The following is a 12,954-nucleotide window of genomic DNA, read 5'->3' as shown; positions in this document are numbered from 1 at the left end:
TTTTTTTTGTTTGTTTGTTTGTTTGTTTGTTTGTTTTTTCATTTCTTACAGTCTTGTTCACTCATTTGTGTGTCCGGCCTTCTATTAAACGATCTCTCTTTGCTTTTTTGTTGGTCAGCTCATAGATGATGATGATTTGCAAGGTGCTGAAAGGTGATCATGTGCACTGTGATATGACAGTTTGAAAAACATCCTTTCTTATAGAATTGGACCTCAGATTAGGACAAGAAAGGGAGCAGGCACTGGGAGTAGCTTTGAGGAGGGAAATGTAAAGCAAATAATGCAGAAATGAAAAAGCAGCAAGTGCAGTTGTCCTAAAGAGAAGTCTATTTTCCCATTGCCATTCTCTGTTTGACGCTTCTGAAAAGACATGGAGGTGTAATTCAAATGGATTTCAGCCTTTTCTAAAGATAGTCTGAAGTCAGCAGGTGTTTTGCAAAAAAATCAGCTATAAGAAATCTTGAGGTAATGGACTTAGGACAACATCTGTTGATACAGACAGGAGTTTTTTTTTCTCTTGATTGTTTACATATGGCTTATTAGTATCAGGGAAAGTGAGAGGGAAGTTTTTTCTGCGTATGAACTTGGATAGAAATCCACTAACTGTAAATTCTTAAAAATCACCTTGAAACCTTGCATGAAGGGCTCTACCCATGTGTGAAGTTCAAGTAGGACAGTTCTTCAGCTAAAGTCTTACATGTATTCCCCTCAGTCACAAAGGAACCTATTTTATTTCAGATCTGGGGTTTTCTAATGAAATCCTAGAAATCCCCAAATATGAATAACCTAAAAAGCAGCATGAAAAAAGTGACACGTGACTAAAATAATGCCATTTATTTTTACATGTTTTACTTACTAAGAAAAAGATTTACTAATAGTTAATTCTGAGATGCTAATATAAAGTGCAAAAGAAAGTTGATTTTTCTGTTTGTTGACAGTACTAAAGCAGTAATAGTGAAATGCATTCAGACTGCACATTTCAGTTTATTAATTTTAACTATAGAATTCATTATTTAACTATAGAATAGAATGTATATAACTATGAATGTGTATGTGTGGGAGACGTAACTCTGGCATTATCACAGAGACTACATTTAATGACACTTTGCTGGTTTATACTTTGCAAGTGACACACTGAATCAGTATCGTCATGTGTTCTGCTCATAAATAACAGTTAGAAAGAACTTGGCTTTTAGGTGTTTGAAAACTCTGTGATGCACTTTACTTACACAAATGTACACTTTCTAAAATTTTTGCAGCTAACTTTTCTGAGCAAGTGGTTGAAAGCTTTCCATTTCCATTATCTCTACTGGTATATATTATGGATGGACCTGTGTTGGAAATGATGTGCATAAAATGGTTTTGAGCATAGGATAGAATCCTTTCTATAAGAATATTAAGATGTCAGTGGTAAGAACTTTGCTTTCTGTGGTACTTTTGGTTATAATAAGTGAGCTAGACATTGACTTTGAATCAGATAAGCAGAATTTGATCCATTAATGAGTTTAGAAATTGTTTTTACAGTTAGAAATGTATTTGGTATCTATCTCAAATGTTTGTACTCTGAGGAGGAAAAAAGACATCCCATAAAATCTCTTGGTAGCCATAGAGCATGCAGCTGTAGATAATAAAATTTATTTTCCTCTTTCACCATTACTTAAATACTTCTGAAATCAAAATTCATATGTCCAGTGCGGTTGTCGCTTATTGTGCTCATATCTAGATAAACATAAGCTTAATAGAAGTTTTCAGATTAGTGGTTATGAGACTTTGTGAATGAGCTGGAATGTACTAATCTCTCATCATTTGCCATCCATCCACATTTAAAGTACAAGATTTTGGGGCATCTTGATTTGTAATTATTTTCCAGTAATTCTTCTCTTAAATGGTGGAATCCATACATGTGGTGGTGCTGTGGCTTAATCTATGGCAATGAAGATCCAAAAATGAGTGGTAACGTGACAGAGTTAAAATCCTGAACTGTGGCATCTATGTGTTTCTTGCTATCAGGTGCTGGTGCTTTTCCTGAGTCCTGCAAAACTTGGGTTTAATTGCTAATACTTGGAAGCAGTTTTATTTTGACATGAATCCCTGCTTTGAAGATAGGTGCCTTTGCTGTTTTTAGAATTTTATCATGCAGTTCCCATGAACTACTTGTAAAAGCTCTCTTTAAAACATCTGTTTCAGTTAAACTAATTATAGTTACTTTGACTCAGCAACTTAATGATCAAACAAATCCAGGCATTATTTGTGATTTGCTGCCTTGAAAAATCTTACCTCTGAAATATTTAGGTATCACAATGTTCTTAAATGCCTTGCAAAGAACAGTTCTTCCTACTAACATGATCAAAAGCTCTAGCCACTTAATCTTGTGTTACACATTAGGCTAACTGTCTCAGTTTTCCTGATATGTGTGGGAGAGAATATGTTAGAGGTATTATACCAACAGTCTTGCAACAACGGAAATAAACTCAAAATGCATCATGATAACTGTCATCATATTTGTCTTCTTTTAGGAAATGCACATTATCCACGCTTTCATGGATCATTTTTATGGAGACATTCTTAGTATAGTCATTCTTGGATATATTCAATCAGAAAAAAACCTTCAGTTCTTTAAGTCAGTATTACAGGTCTTTTAAACTAATGTTTTGTCATGTTATTGCATATTGAAAGTACTGTGTCATTATTCTGTCTTCATAATCAGTTGTTTCATGTAGGGTAGCTGTTTCATGTAGCTGTTTCTTAAGGGTAGAGAGGCCTTACAGAGAGATCTGGATAGACTAGAAAGCTGGGCAGTCACCAATCACATGAAATTTAACAATTGCAAGTGCCAGATTCTCAAGCTGAGAACAAGTAATCCTGGTTATACATATAAATTGGGGGATGATAGGCTGGAGAGCAGCCCTGTGGAAAGAGATCTGGGGGCTTGGGTTGATGGCAAGTTGAATATGAGTCAACAGTGTGCCCTGGCAGCCAGAAGGGCCAACTGTGTCTTGAGGTCAAGTACAGCATAGCCAGCTGTTTGAGGAAGGTGTTTGTCCCACTCTACACTGCACTGATGAGGTCCCACCTCAAGTACTGTGTGCAGTTCTGGGTGTCCCAGTATAAAAAGGACATTGAACTATTTAGAGTTTATGCAGAGACCAAGATGGTGAAAGGCCTCAAGAGCAAGGGTGACCTCATCACAGTCTGCAGCTTCCTCAAGGTGGGCAGCAGAGGAGGAGGTGCTGGTCTCCACTCTCTGGTGACCAGCGACAGGACATGAAGTGGAATGAAGCTGCATCAGGCAGAGTTCAGGTTGAACACGAGGAAAAGGTTCTTCACTGAGACAGTGGTTGGTCACTGGAACAGGCTCCCCAGGGAAGTGGTTATGGCACCAAGCTTGTTCAAGGAGTGCTTGAACAATGCTCTTTAGTTTTTAGGTAGTCCTGTGAGGAGCAGGGAGTTGGATTTAATGATCCTTATGGGTCTCATCTAACTTGGGATATTCTGTCTTTTCAGTAAAAAGTTTTTTTAAGCTGAATCTACTAATATGTAAATTGGTAGTATTAAAGTAAACAAAATCCTACAACTTCCAGACTATCAGTACTTATTTATTTCAGTCTAAAAATTACATTGTCATGTCAGTCATCTGAGGAGTAGCTTGAAAATCATAAACTTGTTTTAAAGATATTACTCTAGTCTGTTCATTTCTTCTAAAAATGTATCTGTGTTAAAACTGAAACACATGGAAATTCTGTTGACTTTTTTGATAAAATGTCTTGGAACAAGGAAGAAGCAGTGTTTACAACAGGGAAAAGTGCAATGCATGTCAAAAGCATGTAATTTTAGAAACAGAATGTTGCCTTTCCACCTTCGTAATAATAAATATATTCTGCCTCTGTGATTGTTTTCTGGTGTTCTGTACGACACCCTTTTTCATTTGCTATTGTGTGTTCAGACTTCAGACTGATTTTTAAATATTGCTTTTCTAACTATGTTTTTGCAGAGGCACTCATTTCAGCAATTCAGGACGACATTGAAGAGGCAAACCAGCTAGATTTACCAGAACATCTTAAACTCAAAGAAGACAACTTCTTTCATCTGTCAGAAGGCAAAACAATAAACCACTAAGCAACACGATATGGTTTTTTTCATCTCTCGGAGCTCTTTTCTTTACACTACTATGTTGTGCTGGGTTTGTGTGAGTGGTGGGGGCTTGTGGTAGCGGAGGAGGGGGCTGCAGTGGTGGCCACTGTGAGAAGCTTCTTGAAGCTCTCCCATCTCCAAGTCAGACCTGCCTCTGTGTCAAGGCCGAGCCAATTAGCCACAGTGTCTGCATCTCCATGATAACATATTTAAGAAGGGTAATCTGGGAGGAGGAGTTGCAGTTGGGAGGAGGAGTTACAAGGAGAACATCTATGTGAACATGGAAGAAAGGAGGAGAAGGGGAGGGGAAGGTGTGCTGGTGCAGAGCCCACCCTGCAACCTGTGGTAAGATGGCAGGGCCTGTTCCCCACCTGCCACCCATGGAGGTCACCGGTGGAGTAGCTGTTGACCTGTGGCCTGTGGAGGACTCCACACTGGAGGAGGTGACTGTGCCCAAAGGAAGCTGGGGGTCTCTGGGGAGAAGCCCCTGCTGTTGTAGTTTGGTGCTGGGAGGATTGTGACACATTAGGGTGACGCATGCTGGAGCAGCGTGGGGAGAACTGCAGCCTGGGCGAAGGACTCATGGCAGAGAAAGTTCATAGAGGACTGTCTGCTGGAGCAGGGGAAGAATGCGAGGAGTTCCTCATCCCCACCCCCAGGAAAAAGAAGTGTCAAGACTGACGACACCCCCTATTCCCTGCTGCTGCAGGGAGGAGGTTGAAGATTACTGGAAAGAAGTTGAGGCAAGAAAGAAGGGAGGGGTGGGGGGAAAGGTGTTTTTAAGATGTGTCAATGCTTTTCACTGTCCTACTCTGTCTGTTAAGTGGTGTTGTTAGTGTCTGAATTAAATTTATGGGTTTTTTTCATCCCCTGATGACTCTGTCTTTTTTTGCCCATGACTGTAATGGGTGAATCATCCCTCTCAATACTTATCTCTATTCCCAAGCCTTTTCCTTTATTTCTCCTTCCCAGTGCCCTGAGGGAGGGGGGGAGTGAGTGATGCTCTGTTGCCAAACCATGACACACGTATCATTTGGTATATAACATGTGTGTGTACTGGGTCTGGCTGGGATGGAGTTAATTTTCTTTATAGCAGCTCATACGGTGCTGTGATTTAGATCTGCAAACAAAACAACGAACACAACACACTGTTTTAGCTATTCCAGAGCAATACTTGCACAGCATTGAGGCCTTCTCTGGTTTTTGCTCTGCTCTGCCACATTGAGGCTGTGCAAGAGGTTGGGAGGGGACACAACAAGACAAGTGACCTGAACTAGCCGGAGATATTCTGTGCCATATAATGGTTGCTGCTGAGCCATAAAGTGGGGAGGAGGGAGGTTGGCCATCTTTTGTTGGGGAACTGACTGTGCATCAGTCTACCCATGTGAGGTGGTGAGTGATTGTCTTTGCATCACTTGTTTTATTTTCTTTTTTTTTTTTTCCTCTTTCACTTCTCTTTTGTTAATCTGTTTTTGTCTTGACCCACAAATATTCTTGATTTTATTCTTCCACTCTTTCCCTGTCCCATGGCAGAGGTGTGGGGGAAGTGAGGTCGTAATTGTATGGTGCTTTGCTCTACCTACCAGGGTTACCTTGCAACAGTATGTTTAGGTAAATGTGTTTGGAACTGAACATTAAAACATTAAGTTTGTTTGTGTTACTTGATCATTTAACCAGTCATTCAAAAGGAGTAGAAGTAGATTTAGGTTATTATGGAAAAGTTATGAGTCCAGATGTTACCAGTCATTTAGAGATAGCACTAGTGGAACAACACCAAAGGTAGTTGTGATGTTTTCTGCACCTAAAGTGGGGTGAGTTAAATACTTCAGCGAAGACTGTCAGTGTTTCAGAAAGAATGTTATTCTAAACTTACTTCCTAATTTTATGTCATTGTTGCATCTAGATTGTAGGTAGCAGTTTAGAAAAATTTTATATTGCTTAAGTCAAAAATTTACCTGTAGTGCCAATGATTAGACAACAGTAATGATAATAATTCACCGTAGTTCCTATTTTTGATATGCTATACAGCTATTGTGGTTGTAGCTGTCATTTTAATTGAAATTATTTATTGTAATTTTAATTGAAATAGAGAAAATTACTATTACTGAGTTAGTATAGTAGTGAATACTGGATAAATACTTTGGCCTAGTTGACTGTGCATATGACAACTCATAACTTATGTAGTTGCCTTCAGAGCAAGTGTTTCATTGAAGTTCATTAAGTGAATGAAAGGGAGAAAGTTTGTATGCTGCAAAAGTTCAGACTTAAATGGTGCAGAACCAGCCTAACAGTATTTTTTTTTCCTCTTTGGGTCCTAAGGGAGGTGACGTAGCTAAAGGCAACTGCATTTTGGTTGCTGCTAGCAGCTGCCTTAGATGAGGAAAACGTCTTCTCCAACCTAGATGAAAAAAAAAAAAAAAGTAATGGTTTAAACTAAAAGAAGGTAGATTTAGATTAGATATAAGGAAGACTTTTTTACAGTATGGATTGTGAAACACTGGAACAGGTTGCCCGGAGAGGTGGTATTGCAGGACGGTGCCTTAAAAGCACCTGGCTTGCCAGCTGATTGTACATTGAAATGTACATCTGGGTTACCATAACTACATTGGATATGGATGATGGTGGAATACTGTGATGAGTTCTGCCAAGAAAACTCACCACTGGTTTGACTTCCCCTGGTGTCAGACCCAGTTACAGATACATATACAGAAATAGACAAAGATTAAGGTATAACACTAACATTTTAAAAGAGTGAATACATAGGAAAATTAGAAATAATAGTAAAGTAAACCAGCAGCAATGCAAGACTACAGGGTTCCACACACTGCCCGTATGGCAAGCAAGGGGGGAGTCCCTGGGGCAGATGGTAGGGTGGATCTTCTGCACAAAAACTCTCTCCAAAGCATCCAACAATTTTGAGGTCTTTGTACCTGATTTTTATATTCTTTGAGGAGAGATCTGATAGTCCTTCAATACACTACACTGTTGTAGGTTTTTGTTAACAGTTGTAGTTGTGATCAGTTCCATATATGGGTAACAGGAGGGTTATGTAGTTGTGGCTTATTTTGTCCTCTAGTAGGTAATACTGAGCTAGCTCCCCGGCTCTGTATGACCTTCAACCTGTGCTGAGAGTCAAGTCATGGATAAGTTGGCAACAGTGATGTCATGGTCTAAGGCCTTATGCAGGCCAAAGCCTAATGTCATCCTGTATCAGGTAGTAGATGCTTCATCCATGGAGTCATTCAAGGTCAGGTTAGATGGGGCTCTGAGCAACCTGATCTAGTTGAAGATGTCCATGCTTATTGCAGGGGGTTTGGACTAGATCTTTGGGATCTGAAGGGGTCTTTAAAGCTCCTTCCAACCCAAACCATTCTATGGTTCTTGGAATAATATATCAACACTTTAGTAGATATTATTTATTACAAGTTATTGATGCCTTTCTCACTCTGAAATGTTTGCACGGATAAATGGAGGATGTGTTGTCAAAATTGATAATGATTTGGAAGATATTTGTTAAAATTATGTAGTACATATTTGTATATATATATAGTGTGTGTGTGCTTCTAAATCTACTCCCTCACTCCAGTACAATTTTACAAATTTTCTCCTTGTCCCATCCCATTCTGATCCTGCATTTCACTGTAGAGTTGCAGGGACCTCTGTTAAAACATCCTTGTGGGTATCCTTATGGTTCTCTGTGGTGGGTGCTGTCAGCCTGCTAGGGCTCTAATTCATACTGGTTTAACTTGCAGTCAGTTTCACGGGGTATTTAGGAAACGGCCTTCAGCAAGTCAAAGAGTCCTTGTAGCTGAACAGATCTTAGCCAAAACTTGATTTGAATTGCTCATCAGTCTTTTGTGGCAAAGATAGAAGGGATATACACCTCCTGAGGAAAGAATGAATGAATTCCCTAAAAGCGCTTACTAGAATAAGCATCATTTTGACCCACACTTCTAAGGTTATTGATAAATTTAATTATCCGAAGCCACTGACAATTTTGTCCTAACCATTGTCTGGACATTTTCGGCACAATTTGGCCTTTCTAGTAGGAAAATATTAAAATAAAATTAACTTATCTGCTGTCAGAAATACTTTATTTAAAAAAACCCCAACCAACCCCCCCAACCAACAAAACAAACCAAAAGAAAAAAAAAAAAACAAACCCAAACAGTTTAGTGGATTTACTGTATGCATGTTGGAAATTTGTACAAGAATTTTCTTGAAAGTGAGTTTTTTCTCACCACTTTAAACCGAGAGATGATGGGAGAATTTTTTTGAACATATTTTTTCCCACATTATAGGGAGGCATTCTTGAGCAGATAACGATGTCAAGGTCTTGTTTTATATTTTACATTTCTGGAAGAAGAAATAGTAGCCATGTTAGTCAATGTAATATATTGTCAAACACATACTTAAAGAATAAATACTTATTGATTGTAGTGTTATGGCTAACATTATAGCTGCTTTTAATTTTTTTTAATTTTTTTTTTTCCAGTGATTTCATGTGTCTGTTGTGGAAATCATAGCGCATTAAGCAGGTTGTCTTGAGTAACACTATTCTGTAACAGCTAACGAATGCTAATATCCAAAATTCATTTAATCCTTTGGTTTTAAACCCACTATGCTTGAGGATAGAGAAAAGTAGCAAAAGGCAAACAAGAAATCTAGTTTTCTCACAGCTCTCACATGTAGTGTGAAGTATGTATACGGTAAAGTTATAAACTGCTTTTTGCATGTTTTCCTTCAAATTAGAGAAAATACAATTGCATTCATTTGGCTGAATGTACTTATCTTTACACATTATTTAATATCAAATACTGTATATTGATTTTTAAGTTCAATACCCAATTCCTAGCACAATATGAACTTTATGAAGGGTTATATTTTTGTATTATGTGCAAATAACTATTTCAATTTATGTTGTGACATTTTATCATTAATAAAAGAATGTAACTGAGAAAGTAGTGCTGCTGCACATCACATATTTTCTGATTGATTGTATTATATGTGATGCAAATCACCTGTGCATGTTACTTAGCATATACTGAAAGAGGTGCTGCAGAGTTCTTTCATTAGGGCACTTAAACTTCTTTCAGTTTTGGGTAGGGGCGAGAATTGTTGTTCTTGCTTACAAACTTACTACTACATTATTTATGTTCCAGATTTTTGCAGTTCTTTATATGAAAGGCAAATTTATAAGGCAAACACCAAGTGAAGCATAAACATCACTAAGTTCACACAATCAGCTAGGTTGGAAAGGACTTTGAAGATCATCTAGTCCAACTGTTCACCTAGCCCTGACAGTTACCAACTACAGCATATCCTTAAGTGCTAAATTGACTCAACTCTTAAACACCTCCAGAGATGGGGACTTCACCACCTCCCTGGACAGCCTATTCCAGTGCCTAACAACCCCTTCTGGAAAGAAATGCTTCCTAATATCCAGTCCTAACCTTCCCTGGTGCAACTTGAGGCCATTCCCTCTTGTCCTATCGCTTACTACTTGGTTAAAGAGGCTCATCCCCAGCTCTCTGCACCCTCCTTTCAGGGAGCTGTAGAGGGTGATGAGGTCTCCCCTCAGCATCCTCTTCTCCAGTCTAAACACCCCCAGTTCCCTCAGCCGCTCCTCGTAGGACCTGTGCTCCAGACCCTGCACCAGCTTCGTTGCCCTTCTCTGGATATGCTTATGATGTAGGAGTTCAAGTTGTTGGAGTTCAAGCAATGTAAGTATTTCCACTGTTTCAAAAACTTTAAAAATAAAGCCTGTGGTGCATTTTATTTGACTGTCTTATGAAGTCTATTACTGTTCTGAGATGGAGTTTGTTGAGGAGAATAACAGTGTAAGAATTTTTTTCGAATGCATATAGGTCATAATGGTCTTAGTTTAATGCCACAGCTATCCAAATATGTAATGTTTTAATAGCCAAAATAATCTGTGCTTAGCAGATGTTAAAATGGAATATGCATTTATGTTTAGACAATGTAAAGGCACAGTGTGCACAGACAAATAGTCTGCAATAGTTACTCATACAGGCTTCTTGTATGGCTAGGTACAATTTGAATTTGGAGCCTTTGTAGAAACAGATATGGAAACTGTACTTCGTATCCTTTTTACTTAAGAACAGATTCCCTTATGTATACCATATAATATTTTCAACCTACCTGAAAATGAAATCTAGTTTACTAAATTTGAAAATCAATTTTAAAATCCTGATTTTTAGAATATACTTATGAAGTTAGAATAGGTGTCATGTTAAAATTGTAACTGATGTGAATATATTTTCATTTATTTTCAATTACTGTTTCATATTGTGGATGTGGAGGCTGTCAGCTGTAATTTTCCACATGAATACAGTGAATTTAAATGCTGGAAAGTGTCATTAGTAGCATTTCTACTAAAAAGTGGCGTTTGGGTAAAGCCTAGTTTACTAGAAACTGCATGGATGAATGATGATAGTAAAGAAAGATTCAAGAGGAAGGAAGGAAAAAACAGTAAGACCTTGAGATGGAGAAAAGTTTAAGAAGCAAGAAGGTTAGAGAAATTCTTATTTTGCCTTAGACTTCTAGCAATTCTTGGAAAGAATTTGTTCAGTTTCTAATCTGTGAGAATCACTGCTTTGTTGTATAATAGTAAGGGTTATTGTCAGTATTGCTGTTCAGTAAGTTTTGTGTCTATGGAGGCTTCAGAGAGTGATTTAGTTCCTAGGGTGTTTTCCTTTGCTATGTCTAACACAGTTAGGTGTCTCAGTCCTATGCAAAGCTTTGTAAAGGTGATTTCCTAAAAAACTTCGGCAGAAAAAAGTATTCAGAAGTTATTTAAAGTAGCTAAAATCAAAGTGTATCTGAAAACTACTCCCACTCGGGATTTTTATGCTTTGTTTAGGAAGTAGGGGAGTTAGATCCTCAGAATTCTATAACCTGAAAATAAATTTGCCTATACCTTTCAAAATTTAAAACTACTTTGTTCTTTCAGAAGTCAGGTAGAAAGAGTTGTATCCTGTTCCATTCTGGTTCCATTGTTTAAACATTCATCTGGATCAGGGCAAAGGTACATCTGCTGCAGCTGAAAATGAATCACACCTGTATCTTGAAACACATTGATCTGGCTCAGGCCTCTTGGGGAGAAGTTTCTCTTGTGCTTTCACACAGTTAGTATGTAGACCTTTATGTATCTCCATGTCACATCCCTAAAGTTGCATCAGGAAAGAATGTAATATAATGTGGTCTTGTGGGTATGTCATAAGGATTTCTTTTTGTTAGATACAGCGGACTCTTCAGTGTACTTTGGTATTTGTCACAGGTCACACTATTGTTCTAACATCACAGTGTCCACATTGGAGGCATGGATTTAAAAGTCAGATCTCAAGCACCTGCATTTTTCAGGTTTATGTTTAACACTTAAGCACTATACTTTCCAAGGATTCAGGTGTCCTACTAGATTTTATTCTGTAACTGAAATGAGGTTAAAAAAAATACAAAATTGCCTTGAGATATATTTGATAATGAATATGGTTGATATAGAGCTGTATTTTTCCTCCCAATTTTCTTGTATTTCTCTGAAGGGATAAGAAAGACATAAGAGGAATTATAAACAGAAGGCCCTACTTGCTAGTGTGTTCGTTAACAGAACTTGCATTGTCTGTTGCTCCAGGGGAGTATATGGATAGATTTGTGGCCTATTTAGGTTTTTAAGAGGGCTAGAATGTTAAAAACATTGCTGACAGTGACAGTTAATATATCATTAATTACATAAGGTACTGACTTTATATAACAGTCATCTTCTGTAATGACTGAGGATTAATTTTGCTTTCTTTTTTGAGGCTCAGAATAGCAAAGTGCTTAGTATATTCTATTTATTCTGAGGATATGATTAGCCTGCTTCTTCATAGTGCTAAGATTTGTCAGTGAAAGAAGTGCAATGAATACAGTGATATATATCTATATCTATATCTATATCTATATCTATATATATATATATATATATATGGCTTTTATTTAAAAAACAAAACAAAACAAAACCCAACATAAACTAATGATGAGATACTTAAGTAACAAACTTAGGTTTTTGAACCAGAAGGAAAACAAACTGGGAGATTAAGATGACGCTAAGTGACATCTAGGTGAAGGAGAAGAAAGGATACACAAAAGTAATTGGATGAGGATTTTAAACATGACAAGCAGTGAGCAAGGATGGAGGAACACAAGAAAAAAAAAACGGAGCAAGAAAAGCAAGAACTATTTAGCATAATAGTTGTTAGTTAAGTTTAGCAACTGAACTTTTCCTGAAAAAGAAAATGTGCTTATCTAGTTGCTAACTGTACAATATCAATGAGGAAGAATAAAAGAATGCTTATTTCCCTTTTTACTATTCAATTAAATATGTAATATAGACCTGCAAAGTCACACAGGTAATTAGTACATCTGTTTTGTTTGTTAAGGTCCGAGAGGAGATGTTCCTCCAGCATAAACCTAAATCTGAAAAGGGGTGATGGGGAAAAAGTCATATGTACTGCCTACTTTGTAACATACCTTTTCCAAGGGAAAAATTGTCTTTTTTCATGTTCACAATTAATAAAATCACAAGAGATATGGTAAAATCAGCCAACATGTGTTAGACAGCTTCCTGCTATTTCTGATCCGTAGGAACATATGGTACCTACCTTGAAAGGAGAACAGAAGTCACATGTGCATATGTCTCCTATTCATTTTGCATCTTAACATTTATAAATATATCTAGTTCATTGCAAGTATGTCTGTGTACAGTCAGAATCTTTAGTCATCTAGTGTTTGATATGATAGCTCATTATTGTCATATATATGTAC

The sequence above is a fragment of the Athene cunicularia genome (genome assembly GCF_003259725.1).
Source record: "Athene cunicularia isolate RWA chromosome Z unlocalized genomic scaffold, athCun1 chrZ_part2, whole genome shotgun sequence".
In the NCBI taxonomy this organism is placed as follows: Eukaryota; Metazoa; Chordata; class Aves; order Strigiformes; family Strigidae; genus Athene; species Athene cunicularia.
This window is presented reverse-complemented; position numbering follows the sequence as displayed.